The sequence below is a fragment of the Mustelus asterias genome, chromosome 16, assembly GCF_964213995.1.
Source record: "Mustelus asterias chromosome 16, sMusAst1.hap1.1, whole genome shotgun sequence".
NCBI lineage: Eukaryota > Metazoa > Chordata > Chondrichthyes > Carcharhiniformes > Triakidae > Mustelus > Mustelus asterias.
This window is the reverse complement of record NC_135816.1, coordinates 98,406,556-98,422,581: the sequence shown is the minus strand read 5'-3', so window position 1 is coordinate 98,422,581 and position 16,026 is coordinate 98,406,556. Positions and strand designations below refer to the sequence as shown.

The following is a 16,026-nucleotide window of genomic DNA, read 5'->3' as shown; positions in this document are numbered from 1 at the left end:
ATTTCTTCTTGAAATCAAACAAAGTTTGACTTCAATTAAATTGTGTGGTAGTGAATTCAACTCATTCAGCGCCCTGTGAGTGAAGAAATGTCCCGAAACATTGTTTCTGTTTCTGTGCCCAGATGCTGTCAGACCTGCTGTGATTTTCCACCGTTTCTGCTTTTGTTTCAGATTGCACGGTCCACGGTCGGTTACATTTTTTTTCATCTACAAATTGTAATGCTGCTTGCAGCGCTCCATTGGCGCCGTGGCTTAGTTGGTTAAAGCGCCTGTCTTGTAAACAGGAGATCCTGAGTTCGAATCTCAGCGGCACCTTCGTGTACGTGGCGTTTCGCCGTTTTGCAACAAACTCACTCTTGCTGTGAGACGCCGCAACTTGACAGTCATACAGTTCGACACCAGGAAAAGAAGACCAGAGGCGCATTTTGGCTCTGCCGGCCATCACGCACCGATGAAAATCGGTGAATTTTGCTGGTGGCGACTTCTGCAATTGTCAATTGCGTGTGAGGAATTGGTGAAAGTGAAGCGAAATTGAACGACATCTCAAACATTTGCGTTCAGGTTTGAAGATAAGCTACGCCCGAACAGGGACTTGAACCCTGGACCCTCAGATTAAAAGTCTGATACTCTATCGACTGAGCTATCCGGGCTCCTGACTGCGAATTGTTTCCCTCCGTTCAACTGGCCGCGCTCTCGAGGAGAGAAGCTTGGAAGAGAGTTCATTTTTTCAATTAGCTTGGGAAGTGTCATGTTATCCACGTTAAATTCAAGATGACTATTTCGCCTCACTTTCTCAATGTCCAAAATTCAAGTCGTGCTTAGAATTTCATCGATTTGGCACCACAACGTCCTTATCAAATCATCCCCACTTTACGTGCTGCCTCTCTCGTTCCGAGATTCCGTCCAAACGTCAGTCAACGGTGGTTCAGTTCGTTCATGCACTTGTCGAGTAGGCTGATATTCCTGAGTTAAAATCTCCGTGGTACTTGTTTCTGCATTTCACGTTGTACATTTTGAAGGAAATCACCATCTCTCTGAGGACCACCAGTTTCAGTGTCCTGCATTCTGCAGGATAAAGTGTCCATTTGGCACATCGAGTCTGTTCGGACCATCAAGCACGTGTCGGGTTCTATCTAAACATTGACTCATTTTCTCTGCACAGATCTTCAAACTATTAACGACGACTTTTGTTCATATGTACATCGTTGACAAATGATTTGCCGCAGCTTTAATCAAATTGATTTCCAAAACTGTGTTCTCTATTTCCAGCAAGCCATCCGTGAAAAGGAAATTGGATTGTCAAGTAACACTTCATTCGGCAGCATGTTGCCATTGCCCAGGAATAGGCTGAAATGGTTTCGCAGATTTAACAGTTTTAACACTGCAGATCAGTCACCTAAGTAGCCAGTTAAAAGAAGAAAGTTGCTGGCGAATCTGGCCTCCATGTACTCCAAAGCAACGATAATCGTGTTTGTTGATGTCTGTCAGTGCATGAGAAATAGGGGCATGAGTAACATCCACTTAGCTTTAGTAAAGACATAAAAGTAAAATAGAAAATGTCTTGAAAATCTCAGCATTTGCCGAGTGAGAACAAAGACATCGCTTCGAGTCATGGTGGCATTCCGTCAGGAAGCACCATCTCGACATGGAAATATAGAAGCGAGAAGGGTCGTCCGGCCCTCCGAGACTGTTCCGCCATTCATTTTGATCATGGCTGATCATCAAATCGTGATCCCCCTTCCTCCCATACCCCTGGATCCCTTTCGCCCCAAGAGCGAAAAGTAATTTCTTCTTGAAATCAAACAAAGTTTGACTTCAATTAAATTGTGTGGTAGTGAATTCAACTCATTCAGCACCCTGTGGGTGAAGAAATGTCCCGAAACATTGTTTCTGTTCTCTGTGTCCAGATGCTGTCAGACCTGCTGTGATTTTCCACCGTTTTTGCTTTTGTTTCAGATTGCACGGTCCACGTTCGGTTACATTTTTTTTCATCTACAAATTGTAATGCTGCTTGCAGCGTTCCGTTGGCGCCGTGGCTTAGTTGGTTCAAGCGCCGAGTAAACAGGAGATCCTGAGTTCGAATCTCAGCGGTACCTTCGTCTGCGTGGCGTTTCGCCGTTTTACAACAAACTCACTCTTGCTGTGAGACGCCGCAACTTGACAGTCATACAGTTCGACACCAGGAAAAGAAGACCAGAGGCGCATTTTGGCTCTGCCGGCCATGAAGCACCGATGAAAATAGGTGAATTTTGCTGTTGGCGACTTCTGCAATTGTCAATCGCGTGTGAGGAATTGGTTAAAGTGAAGCGAAATTGAACGACATCTCAAATAGTTGCGTTAAGGTTTGAAGATAAGCTACGCCCGAACAGGGACTTGAACCCTGGACCCTCAGATTAAAAGTCTGATGCTCTACCGACTGAGCTATCCGGGCTCCTGACTGCGAATCGTTTCCCTCCGTTCAACTGGCCGCGCTCTCGAGGAGAGAAGCTTGGAAGAGAGTTCATTTTTTCAATTGGCTTGGGAAGTGTCATGTTATCCACGTTAAATTCAAGATGAGTATTTCGCCTCACTTTCTCAATGTCCAAAAGTCAAGTCGTGCTGAGAATTTCATCGATTTGGCATCACAACTACCTCATCAAATCATCCCCACTTTACTTGCTGCCTCTCTCGTTCCTATATTCCGTCCAAAAGTAAGTCAACGGTGGTTCAGTTCGTTCATGCACTTGTCCAGTCGGCTGATATTCCTGAGTTAAAATCTCCGTGGTACTTGTTTCTGCATTTCACGTTGTACAGTTTGAAGGAAATCACCATCTCCCTGAGGACCAGCAGTTTCAGTGTCCTGCATTCTGCAGGATAAAGTGTCCATTTGGCACATCGAGTCTGTTCGGGCCATCAAGCACGTGTCGGTTCTATCTGAACATTGACTCATTTTCTCTCTGCACAGATCTTCAACCTATTAACGACGACTTTTGTTCATATGTCCATCGTTGACAAATGATTTGCCGCAGCTTTTATCAAATTGATTTCCAAAACTGTGTTCTCTATTTCCAGCAAGCCATCCGTGAAAAGGAAATTGGATTGTCAAGTAACACTTCATTCGGCAGCATGTTCCCATTGCCCAGGAAGAGGCTGAATTGGTTTCGCAGATTTAACAGTTTGAACACTGCAGATCAGTCACCGAAGTAGCCAGTAAAAAGAAGAAAGTTGCTGGAGAATCTGGCCTCCATGTACTCCAAAGCAACGATAATCGTGTTTGTTGATGTCTGTCAGTGCATGAGAAATAGGGGCATGAGTAACATCCACTTAGCTTTAGTAAAGACATAAAAGTAAAATAGAAAATGTCTTGAAAATCTCAGCATTTGCCGAGAGAGAACAAAGACAACTTTTCGAGTCAGGATGACATTCCGTCAGGATGCAGAATCTCGACATGGAAATATAGAAGCTAGAAGGGTCGTCCGGCCCTCCGAGACTGTTCCGCCATTCATTTTGATCATGGCTGATCATCAAATCGTGATCCCCCTTCCTCCCATACCCCTGGATCCCTTTCGCCCCAAGAGCGAAAAGTAATTTCTTCTTGAAATCATAGAAATCATAGAAACCCTACAGTGCAGAAGGAGGCCATTCGGCCCATCGAGTCTGCACCGACCACAATCCCACCCAGGCCCTACCCCCACATATTATACCCGCTAATCCCACTAACCTACGCATCTCAGGACTCTAAGGGGCAATTTTTAACCTGGCCAATCAACCTAACCCGCACATCTTTTAAATCAAACAAAGTTTGACTTCAATTAAATTGTGTGGTAGTGAATTCAACTCATTCAGCACCCTGTGGTTGAAGAAATGTCCCGGAACGTTGTTTCTGTTCTCTGTGCCCAGATGCTGTCAGACCTGCTGTGATTTTCCACCGTTTTTGCTTTTGTTTCAGATTGCAGGGGCCACGGTCGGTTACATTTTTTTTCATCTACAAATTGTAATGCTGCTTGCAGCGTTCCACTGGCGCCGTGGCTTAGTTGGTTAAAGCGCCTGTCTAGTAAACAGGCGATCGTGAGTTCGAATCTCAGCGGCACCTTCGTGTACGTGGCGTTTCGCCGTTTTACAACAAACTCACTCTTGCTGTGAGACGCCGCAACTTGGCTGAAATGGTTTCGCAAACAAAGTTTGACTTTAATTAAATTGTGTGGCAGCGAATTCAACTCATTCAGCACCCTGTGGGTGAAGAAGTTTCCCGAAACGTTGTATCTGTTCACTTGCTGTGAGACGCCGCAACTTGACCGTCATCCAGTTCGACAGCAGGAAAAGAAGGCCAGAGGCGCATTTTGGCCTTGCCGGCCATCAAGCACCGATGAAAATGGATGAATTTTGCTGGTGGTGACTTCTGCAATTGTCAATCGCGTGTGAGGAATTGGTTAAAACTAAGCGAATTTGAACAACATCTCAATCAGTTGCGTTCTTTCTGGAAGGAAAGCTACGCCCGAACATGCACTGGACCCTGGACCCTCAGATTAAAAGTCAGATGCTCTACCGACTGAGCTATCCGGGCTCCTGGGTGCCAATCTTTTCCCTCCGTTGAACTACCCGCGCTCGAGAGGAGAGAAGATTGGAAGAGAGTTCATTTTTTAATGTGGCTGGGTAAGTGTCATGTTATCCACGTTAAATTCAAGATGCGTATTTCGCCTCACTTTCTAAATGTCCAAAAGTCAAGTCGTGCTTAGAATTTCATCGATTTGGCACCACACCGACCTCATCAAATCATCCCCACTTTACGTGCTGCCCCTCTCGTTCCTATATTGCGTCCAAAAATAAGTCAACGGTGGTTCAGTTCGTTCAAGCACTTGTTTGGTCGGCTGATATTCCTGAGTTAAAATCTCCGTGTCCCCTCGTAATTAGTAGTGCCCTCTGCCAATTAGTAGTGCCCGCTGCCAATTAGGAGTGGCCCCTGTAAATTAGGAATCCCCCATGTCAATCGGAGTACACCCTGTCAATTGGAGTGCCCCGTGTCGATTGGAGTGCCCCCTGTCAATTGGAGTGCCTCCTGTCTATTGGTGTGTCCCCTGTCTATTGGAGTGCCCCCTGTCAATGAGGAGTGATCCCTGTCAATGAGGAGTGCTCCCAATCAATGAGGTGTGCCCCCTGTCAATGAGGTGTGCCCCCTGTCAATGAAGTGTGCCGCCTGTCAATTAGGAGTTCCCCCTGTCAATTAGGTCTGCCCTCTGACAATTAGGATTGCGCCTTGTCAATTAGGAGTGGCCCCTATCAATTTGGAGTGACCACTGTCAATTAAGAGAGCCCCCTGACAATGAGGACTTCACCCTGTCAATGATTGCCCCACCGTCAATGAGATGTGCCACCCTGTGAATGAATAGTTCTCCCCCGCCCGTCTATGACGATTGCCCCCACGTCAATGTGGAGTGCCCCCCCGTCAATGAGGAGTGCCCCACGGTCAATGAGGAGTGCCCCCTGTCAATGAGGATTGCCTCTTGTCAATGAGGATTGCCCCTTGTCAATGAGGATTGCCCCCTGTCAATGAGGAGTGCCACATGCGAATGAGAAGTGCTCCCTTTCAATGAGGACAGCCCCCTGTCAATGAGGAGTTCCCCGTGTCAATAAGGAGTGCCCCCCCCCTCCCCCGTCAATGAGGAGTGCCCTATGTCAATGAGGAGTTCCCCCTGGCAATTAGTAGTGCCCCCTGCCAATTAGTAGTGCACGCTGCCAATTAGGAGTGGCCCCTGTCAATTAGGAGTCCCCCATGTCAACCGGAGTACACCCTGTCAATTAAAGTGTCCCCTGTCGATTGGAGTACCCCCTGTCAATTGAAGTGCCCCCAGTCAATTGCAGTGCCCCCTGTCAATGAGGAGTGCTCCCTCTCAATGAGGTGTGCCCCCTGTCAATGACGTGTGCACCCTGTCAATGAAGTGTGCCGCCTGTCAACTAGGAGTACCCCCTGTCAATTAGGTCTGCCCTCTGTCAATTAGGATTGCGCCTTGTCAATTAGGAGTGGCCCACTATCAATTTGGAGTGACACCTGTCAATTAGGAGAGCCCCCTGTCAATGAGGACTTCACCCTGTCAATGAGGATTGCTCCACCGTCAATGAGGTGTGCCAACCTGTGAATGAGTAGTGCCACCCCACCCCCCGTCTATGACGATTGCCCCACGTCAATATGGAGTGCCCCCCCCCGTCAATGAGGAGTGCCCCACCGTCATTGAGGAGTGCCCCCTGTCAATGAGGATTGCCCCTTGTCAATGAGGATTGCCCCTTGTCAATGAGGAGTGCCCCCTGTCAATGAAGAGTGCCACATGTGAATGAGGAGAGCCCGCTTTCAATGACAGCCCCCTGTCAATGAGGAGTTCCCCGTGTCAATGAGGAGTGCCCCTCCCGTCAATGAGGAGTGCCCCACCTTCAATGATGAGTGCCCCCCCCCCGTCAATGGGGAGCCTCCCCCCCCCCGTCAATGGCGAGTGCCCCCTGTCAATGTGGAGTGCCCCCTGTCACCAAGCAGTGACCCATTTCAATTAGGAGTGACCCCCTGTCAATGAGGAGTGCCCCCTATCAACGAGGAGTGGCCCTGTCAATTAGGAGTGCCCCCTTTCAATTAGGAGTGCCCCATATCAATTACGAGCTGCCCAAATCAATTAGGATTGCCCCCGTGTCAATTAGGAGTGCCGCACGTCAATTAGGAGTGCCCCCTGACAATTAGCAGTGCCTCATGTCAATTAGGAGTGCCGCACGTCAATTAGGAGTGCCCCCTGTCAATTAGGAGTGCCCCCTGTCAATGCGGAGTGTCGGCTGTCAATGAGGAGTGCCCCCTGTCAATGAAGAGCGCCACCTGTCAATGAGGAGTGCCCCCTGTCAATGAGGAGTGCTCACTGTCCATTAGGATTACCCCCTGTCAATTACAAGTCTCCCCTGTCAATTAGGAGTGCCCCCTGTCAATTAGCAGTGCCCGATGTCAATTAGGAGTGCCCCCTGACAATTAGGAGTGCCCCCTGAGAATTAGCAGGGCCCCATGTCAATTAGGAGTGCCCCCTGTCAATTAGGAGGGCCCCCTGTCAATGCGGAGTGCCCCCTGTCAATGAGGAGTGCCCCGTCAATGGGGAGCGCCCCCTGTCAATGAGGAGTGCCCCCTGTCAATGAGGAGTGCCCACTGTCCATTATGATTGCCTCCTGTCAATTACAAGTCTCCCCTGTCAATTAGGAGTGCCACCTTTCATATAGATTTGCCCCATGTCAGTTAGGAGCTCCCCTGTCAATTAGGAATGGCCCCAGTAAATTACGAGTGCCGCCTGTCAATTAGGATGCCCCTTTCAATGAGGAGTTCCCCCTGTCAATGAGGAGTGCCCCACCGTCAATGAGGACTGACCCCTAGTCAATGAGGAATGCCCCCTGTCAATTACGAGTGCCCCCCTGTCAATGAGGAGTGTCCACTGTCAATTAGGACTGCCCCCTGTCAAGGAGGAGAGCCCCCTGTCAATGAGGAATTCACCCTGTCAATCAGGATTGCCCCACCGTCAATGAAGAGTTCCACCCTGTGAATGAGTCTTGCCCCCCCAGTCTATGACGATTCCCCCCACGTCAATGAGGAGTGCCCCCCCGTCAATGAGAAGTGCTCCACCGTCAATGAGGAGTGTCCCCTGTCAATGAGAATTGCCCCTTGTCAGTCACGATTGCCCCCTTTCAATGCGGACAGCCTACTGTCAACGAGGAGTTCCCCGTGTCAATGAGGAGTGCCCCCCCCCCGTCAATGAGGAGCGCCCCACCGTCAATGAAGAGTGCCCGCCGTCAATGAGGAGTGCCCCCTGTCAATGAGGAATGCCCCCTATCACCAAGGGGCGACCGCTGTCAATGAGGAGTGACCCCCTTGCAATTCGGAGTGCCCCCCTGTCAATGAGGGGTGCCCCCGTTCAATGAGGAGTGCCCGCTGTCAATGAGGATTGGCCCTGTCAATTAGGAGTCCCCCCTTTCAATTAGGAGTGCCCCATATCAAATACTAGCTCCCCATGTCAATAAGGAGTGCCCCCTGTCAAATAGGAGTGCCTCATGTCAATTAGGAGTGCCCCCTGACAAATAGCAGTGCCCCCTTTCAATTAGGAGTGCCGCATATCAATTACGAGCCCACCATGTCTATTAGGAGTGCCCCACCGTCAATGAAGAGTGCCCGCCGTCAATGAGGAGTGCCCCCTGTCAATGAGGAGTGCCCCCTATCACCTAGGGATGACCACTGTCAATTAGGAGTGACCCCCTTTCAATTAGGAGTGCCCCCCTGTCAATGAGAGGTGCCGCCTTTCAATGAGGAGTGCCCGCTGTCAATGAGGATTGGCCCTGTCAATGAGGAGTAGCCCCTGTCAATTAGGAGTGCCCCCTTTCAGTTAGGAGTGCCCCATATCAATTACGAGCTCACCATGTCAATTAGGAGTGCCCCCTGTCAATTAGGAGTGCCCGATGTCAATTAGGAGTGCCCGCTGACAAATAGCAGTGCCCAATTCAATTAGGAGTGCCCCATGTCAATTAAGAGTGCCCCCTGTCAAATAGGAGTGCCCCCTTTCAATTAGGAGTGCCCCATACCAATTAAGAGCTCCCCATGTCAATTAGGAGTGCCCCCTGTCAATTAGGAGTGCCCCTGGCAATTAGGAGTGCCCCTGTCAATTGGGAGGCGACTGTCAATGAGGAATTTCGCTTGTCAATGAGGAGTGCCACTCCGTCAATGAGGAGTGCCCTCCATCAATCAGGAGTGCCCCACCGTCAATTAGGAGTGCCCCCTGTCAATGAGGAGTGCACCCTGTCAAGGAGGAGTGCCCCCTGTCAATCAGGAGTTCCCCCTGTCAATGAGGAGTGCGGCCTGACAATGAGGAGTGCTCCCTGTCAATGAGGAGTGCCCCCTGTCAACGGGTACTGCCCCTTGTCAATGAGGTTTGCCCCCTGTCAATCAAGTGTGCCGCCTGCCAATTAGGAGTGCCCCCTGTCAATTAGGCCTGCCCTCTGTCCAAGAGGATTGCGCCTTGTCAATTAGGAGTGGCCCCCTATCAATGAGGAGTGCCCCTGTCAATTAAGAGAGCCCCCTGTCAATGAGGACTTCACCCTGTCAATGAGGATTGCCCCACCGTCAATGAGGAGTGCCACCCTGTGAATGAGTAGTGCCACCCCCACCCCCGTCTCTGACGATTCCCTTAGGTCAAAGTGGAGTGCCCCCCGTCAATGAGGAGTGCCCCACCGTCAATGAGGAGTGCCCCCTGTCAATGAGGATTGTCCCTTGTCAATGAGGATTGCCCCCTGTCAATGATGAGTGCCCGCTGTCAATGAGGAGTGCCCCATGTGAATGAGGAGTGCCCCCTTTCAATTAGGACAGCCCCCTGTCAATGAGGAGTTCCCCGTGTCAATGTGGAGTGCCCCCCCGTCATGAGGAGTGCCCCACCGTCAATGAAGAGTGCCCCGCGTCAATGAGGAGTGCCCCCACCGTCAATGAGGAGTGCCCCCTGTCAATGAGGAGTGCCCCCTATCACCTAGGGGCGACCGCTGTCAATGAGGAGTGACCCCCTTGCAATTCGGAGTGCCCCCCTGTCAATGAGGGGTGCCCCCGTTCAATGAGGAGTGCCCGCTGTCAATGAGGATTGGCCCTGTCAATTAGGAGTCCCCCCTTTCAATTAGGAGTGCCCCATATCAAATACAAGCTCCCCATGTCAATAAGGAGTGCCCCCTGTCAAATAGGAGTGCCTCATGTCAATTAGGAGTGCCCCCTGACAAATAGCAGTGCCCCATGTCAATTAGGAGTGCCCCATGTCAATTAAGAGTGCCCCCGTCAATTAGGAGTGCCCCCTGTCAATTAGGAGAGCCCTCTGTCAATGAGGATTTCACCCTGTCAATCAGGATTGCCCCACCGTCAATGAAGAGTTCCACCCTGTGAATGAGTATTGCCCCCCCGTCTATGACGATTCCCCCCACGTCAATGAGGAGTGCCCCCCCCCGTCAATGAGGAGTGCCCCACCGTCAATGAAGAGTGTCCCCTGTCAATGAGAATTGCCCCGTGTCAGTCAGGATTGCCCCCTTTCAATGCGGACAGCCCCCTGTCAACGAGGAGCTCCCCGTGTCAATGAGGAGTGCCCCCCCCGTCAATGAGGAGCGCCCCACCGTCAATGAAGAGTGCCCGCCGTCAATGAGGAGTGCCCCGTGTCAATGAGGAGTGCCCCCTATCACCTAGGGATGACCACTGTCAATTAGGAGTGACCCCCTTTCAATTAGGAGTGCCCCCTGTCAATGAGGATTGGCCCTGTCAATGAGGAGTAGCCCCTGTCAATCAGGAGTGCCCCACCGTCAATGAGGAGTGCCCCCCCCCCGTCAATGAGGAGTGCCCCCTGTCAATGAGGAGTGCACCCTGTCAAGGAGGAGTGCCCCCTGTCAATCAGGAGTTCCTCCTGTCAATGAGGAGTGCGGCCTGCCAATGAGGAGTGCTTCCTGTCAACGGGTACTGCCCCTTGTCAATGAGGTGTGCCCCCTGTCAATCAAGTGTGCCGCCTGCCAATTAGGAGTGCCCCCTGTCAATTAGGCCTGCCCTCTGTCAATGAGGATTGCGCCTTGTCAATTAGGAGTGGCCCCCTATCAATGAGGAGTGCCCCTGTCAATTAGGAGAGCCCCCTGTCAATGAGGACTTCACCCTGTCAATGAGGATTGCCCCACCGTCAATGAGGAGTGGCACCCTGTGAATGAGTAGTGCCCCCCCCCCCACCCCCGTCTATGCCGATTCCCCTAGGTCAAAGTGGAGTGCCCCCCGTCAATGAGGAGTGCCCCACCGTCAATGAGGATTGCCCCTTGTCAATGAGGATTGCCCCTTGTCAATGAGGATTGCCCCCTGTCAATGATGAGTGCCCGCTGTCAATGAGGAGTACCCCATGTGAATGAGGAGTGCCCCCTTTCAATGAGGACAGCCCCCTGTCAATGAGGAGTTCCCCGTGTCATTGAGGAGTGCCCCCCCGTCATGAGGTGTGCCCCCACCGTCAATGAGGAGTGCCCCCCGTCAATGAGGAGTGCCCCCTATCACCTCGGGGCGACCGCTGTCAATGAGGAGTGACCCCCTTGCAATTCGAAGTGCCCCCTGTCAATGAGGGGTGCCCCCGTTCAATGAGGAGTGCCCGCTGTCAATGAGGATTGGCCCTGTCAATTAGGAGTCCCCCCTTTCAATTAGGAGTGCCCCATATCAAATACGAGCTCCCCATGTCAATAAGGAGTGCCCCCTGTCAAATAGGAGTGCCTCATGTCAATTAGGAGTGCCCCCTGACAAATTGCAGTGCCCCATGTCAATTAGGAATGCCCCCTGTCAATTGGGAGGCCCCTGTCAATGAGGAATTCCCCTTGTCAATGAGGAGTGCCACTCCGTCAATGAGGAGTGCCCCCCCCCGTCAATCAGGATTGCCCCACCGTCAATGACGAATGCCCCCCCCCGCGTTAATGACGAGTGCCCCACCGTCAATGTGGAGTGACCCCTAGTCAATGACGAATGCACCACCGTCAATGAGGAGTGCCCGCTGTCAATGGCGAGTGCCCCCCTGTCAATGAGAAGTGTCCACTGTCGATTAGGTGTGCTCCCTGCCAATGTGGAGTGCCTCCTGTCAATGAGGAGTGCCCCCTGACAAGGAGGAGTGCCCCCTGTCAATGAGGAGTTCCCCCTGTCAATGAGGAGTGCCCCCCCCGTCAATGAGGAGTGCTTCCTGTCAATGAGGAGTTCCCCCTGTCAATGAGGAGTGCCGCCTGTCAATGAGGAGAGTTCCCTGTCAATGAGGAGTGCACCCTGTCAATGAGGAGTGCCCCATGTGAATCAGGAGTGTCCCCCTTCAATGGGAACAGCCCCCTGTCAATGCGGAGTTCCCCGAGTCAGTGAGGAGCGCCCCCCCGTCAATGAGGAGTGCCCCCACCGTCAATGAAGAGTGTCACCTGTCAATGAGGAGCGCCCCCTATCACCTAGGGGCGACCGCTGTAAATTATGAGTGACCCCCTTTCAATTCGTAGTGCCCCCCTGTCAATGAGGACTGCCCTCTGTCAAGGAGGAGTGCCCCCTGTCAATGAGGAGTTCCCCCTGTCAATGAGGAGTGCCGCCTGACAATGAGGAGTGCTCCCTGTCAATGAGGAGCTCCCCCTGTCAATGAGGAGTGCGGCCTGTCAATGCGGAGTGCTCCCTGTCAATGAGGAGTGCCCCCTGTCGATGAGGAGTGTCCGACCGTCACTGTGGAGTGCCGCACCGCCCATGAGGAGAGCCCCACCATCAGTGCGGAGTGCCCCTGTCAATGCGGAGTGCCCCCCATCAATGAGGAGTACCCCCTTGCAATTAGGAGTGCCGCTTGTCAGTTAGGAGCTCCCACTGTCAGTTCGGAGTACCCCCTGTCAAGAAGGAGTCCTCCCTGTCATTTTCGAGTGCCCCCTGCCAATTCGGAGTGACGCAGGAAATTAGGAGTGCCCCCTGTCAATTTCGAGTTCCCCCTGTCAATTGGAGTGCCCCCTGTCAATTGGAGTGTCCCCTGTCTATTGGAGTGCCCCCTGTCAATGAGGAGTGCCCCCTGTCAATGAGGAGTGCCCCCTGTCAACGAGGACTGCCCCTTGTCAATGAGGTGTGCCCCCTGTCAATCAAGTGTGCCGCCTGTCAATTAGCAGTGCCCCCTGTCAATTAAGTCTGCCCTCTGGCAATGAGGATTGCGCCTTGTCAATTAGGAGTGGCCCCCTATCAATTAGGAGTGCCCCTGTCAATTAGGAGAGCCCTTTGTCAATGAGGACTTCACCATGTCAATGAGGATTGCCCAACCGTCAATGAGGAGTGCCACCCTGTGAATGAGTCGTGCCCGCCCCCCCCCCCCCCCGTCTATGACGATGCCCCCCCAGGTCAATGAGGAGTGCCCCCCCGTCAATGAGGAGTGCCCCACCGTCAATGAGGAGTGCAACCCTGTCAATGAGGATTGCCCCTTGTCAATGAGAATTGCCCCCTGTCAATAATGAGTTCCCCGTCAATGAGGTGTGCCCCGTGTGAATGAGGACTGCCCCCTTTCAATGAGGAGTTCCCCGTGTCAATGAGGAGTGCCCCCCATCAATGAGGAGGGCCCCACCGTCAATAAAGACTGCCCCCCGTCAATGAGGAGTGCACCCACCGTCAATGGGGAGTGCCCCCTTTCAATGAGGTGTGCCCCCTATCACCTAGGAGTGACCCCTGTCAATTGGGAGCTCCCCCTGTCAATGAGGGGTGCCCCCTTTCAATGAGAAGTGCCCGCTGTCAATGAGGATTGGCCCTGTCAATTAGGACTCCCCCCTTTCAATTAGGAGTGCCCCATATCAATTTTGAGCTCCCCATGTCAATTAGGAGTGCCCCAATATCAATTAGGATTGCCCCATGTCAATTAGGAGTGCCGCCTGACAAATAGCAGTGCCCCATGTCAATTAGGAGTGCCTCATGTCATTTAAGAGTGCGCCCTGTCAATTAGGAGTGCCCCCTGTCAATTGGGAGGCCCCTGTCAATGAGGAATTCCCCTTGGCAATGAGGAGTGCCACTCCGTCAACGAGGAGTTCCCCCCCCGTCAAGCAGGAGTACCCCACGGTCAATGAGGAGTGCCCCACCGTCAATAAGGTGGACCTCACCGTCAATGAGGAGTGCCCCATATGAATTGGGAGTGCCCCCAGTCAATTCGGAGAGCCCCCGTCAATTATGAGTGAACCCTGTCAATTTGGAGTGCCCGCTGCCAATTAGGAGTGCCCCCTGTCAATTAGGAGTTCCCCCATGTCAATTGGAGTGCACCCTGTCATTTGGTGTGCTCCGTGTCGATTGGAGTGCCCCCTGTCAATTGGAGTGCCCCCCTCAATTGGAGTGTCCCCTGTCAATGCGGAGTGCCCCCTGTCAATGAGGAGTGCCACCTGTCAATGAGGAGCGCCCCCATGTCAATTAGAGTGCACCCTGTCAATTGGAGTGCTCCGTGTCGATTGGAGTGCCCCCTGTCAATGAGGAGCACCCCCTGTCAATGAGGAGTGCCCCCTGTCAATGAGGAGCACCCCCTGTCAATGAGGAGTGCCCCCTGTCAATGAAGATTGCCCCCTGTCAATTACAAGTCTCCCCTGTCAATGAGGATTGCCCCCTTTCATGCAGGAGTGCCCCTTGTCAGTTAGGAGCTCCTCTTTTCAATTAGGAGTGGCCCCAGAAAATAAGCAGTGCCCCCGGTCAATTAGGAAGCCCCTTTCAATGAGAAGATCCCCTTGTCAATGAGGAGTGCCGCCCCCGTCAATGACGAGTGTCCCATCGTCAATGAGGAGTGACCCATAGTCAATGACGAATGCACCACCGTCAATGGGGCGTGCCCGCTGTCAATGACGAGTGCCCTCCTGTCAACGAGGAGTGTCCACTGTCAATTAGGTGTGCCCCCTGTCAATGAGGAGTGCCCCCTGTCTATGAGGAGTGCCCTCTGTCAAGGAGGAGTGCCCCCTGTCAATGGGGAGTTCCCCCTGTCAATGAGGAGTGCCGCCTGCCAATGATGAGTGCTCCCTGTCAATGAGGAGGTCCCCCTGTCAATGAGGAGTGCCGCCTGTCAATGAGGAGTGCCGCCTGTCAATGAGGAGTGCCCCCTGTCAATGAGGAGTGTCCGACCGTCAATGAGGAGTGCCGCACCGTCCATGAGGAGTACCCCCTTGCAATTAGGAGTGTCGCTTGTCAGTTAGGAGCTCCCACTGTCAGTTAGGAGTGCCCCCTGTCAATTAGGAATCCTCCCTGTCATTCTGGAGTTCCCCCTGCCAATTCGGAGTGACGCAGGAAATTAGGAGTGCCCCACCGTCAAATTCGAGTTCCCCCTGTTAATTAGGAGTGGCCCCTGTCAATTAGGAGTGGCCCCTGTCAATTGGAGTGCCCCCTGTCTATTGGAGTGCCCCCTGTCAATGAGGAGTGCCGCCTGTCAACGAGTACTGCCCCTTGTCAATGAGGCGTGCCCCCTGTCAATCAAGTGTGCCGCCTGCCAATTAGGAGTGCCCCTGACAATTAGGCCTGCCCTCTGTCAATGAGGATTGCGCCTTGTCAATTAGGAGTGGCCCCCTATCAATTAGAAGTGTCCCTGTCAATTAGGAGAGCACCCTGTCAATGAGGATTGCCCCACCGTCAATGAGGAGTGCCATCCTGTGAATGAGTAGTGCCACCCCCCCCCCCACCGCCGTCTATGAAGATTCCCCTTGGTCAAAGTGGAGTGCCCCCCGTCAATGAGGAGTGCCCCCCGTCAATGAGGAGTGCCCCCTGTCAATGAGGATTGCCCCTTGTCAATGAGGATTGCCCCCTGTCAATGATGAGTGCCCGCTGTCAATGAGGAGTGCCCCATGTGAATGAGGAGTGCCCCCTTTCAATGAGGACAGCCCTCTGTAAATATGTGGGGATAGGGCCTGGGTGGGATTGTGGTCGGTGCAGACTCGATGGGCCGAATGGCCTCCTTCTGCACGGTTGGGTTTCTATGATTTCTATGAGTGCCCACTGTCAATAAGGAGTGCCCCCTGTCAACGAGGAATGCCCACTGTCAATGAGGAGTGCCCCCCGTCAACGAGCAATGCCCACTGTCAATGAAGAGTGCCCCCCGTCAATGAGGAGTGCCCCCTGTCATCGAGGAGTGCCCCCTGTCATCGAGGAGTGCCCCCTGACAATGAGGAGTACCACCCCCCCGTCTATCAGGAGCACTCCCTGTCAATGAGGTGTGCCCCCTGTCAATGAGGAGCACCCCCGTCAATGAGGAGTGACCCTGCAAATGAGGAGTGCCCCATCGTCAATGAGCAGTGACCGGTGTAAATTAGGAGTGCCCCCCGTCATAAAGCAGTGCACCCCGTCAATGACGAATGCCCCCTGTCAATGAGAAGTACCCCCTGTCAATGAGGAGTGCCCCCCCCCCGTCTATGAACAGTGTCCCCAGTCAATGAGGAGTGCACCCCGTCAATGAGGAGTGTCCCCCGCGCCCCGGTCAATGAGGAGTTCCCTCTGTCAATGAGAAGTGCCCCCTGTCAATGAGTAGTGCACCCTGTCAATGAGGAGTCCCAGCT

General features: G+C 52.7%; 4 non-coding genes across 4 annotated transcripts; 2 read left to right on the top strand and 2 right to left on the bottom strand.

Moving 5' to 3' along the window:
* Window positions 1-241: 241 nt before the first annotated feature.
* Window positions 242-315, top strand: trnat-ugu (transfer RNA threonine (anticodon UGU)). Its single transcript has one exon. It is a non-coding gene; the product is annotated as a tRNA-Thr (tRNA).
* Window positions 316-577: 262 nt separating this feature from the next.
* trnak-uuu (transfer RNA lysine (anticodon UUU)) lies at window positions 578-650 on the bottom strand. Its single transcript has one exon. It is a non-coding gene; the product is annotated as a tRNA-Lys (tRNA).
* A 1,708-nt stretch (window positions 651-2,358) lies between these two features.
* On the bottom strand, window positions 2,359-2,431 carry trnak-uuu (transfer RNA lysine (anticodon UUU)). Its single transcript has one exon. It is a non-coding gene; the product is annotated as a tRNA-Lys (tRNA).
* Window positions 2,432-3,998: 1,567 nt separating this feature from the next.
* trnat-agu (transfer RNA threonine (anticodon AGU)) lies at window positions 3,999-4,072 on the top strand. Its single transcript has one exon. It is a non-coding gene; the product is annotated as a tRNA-Thr (tRNA).
* Window positions 4,073-16,026: the final 11,954 nt, after the last annotated feature.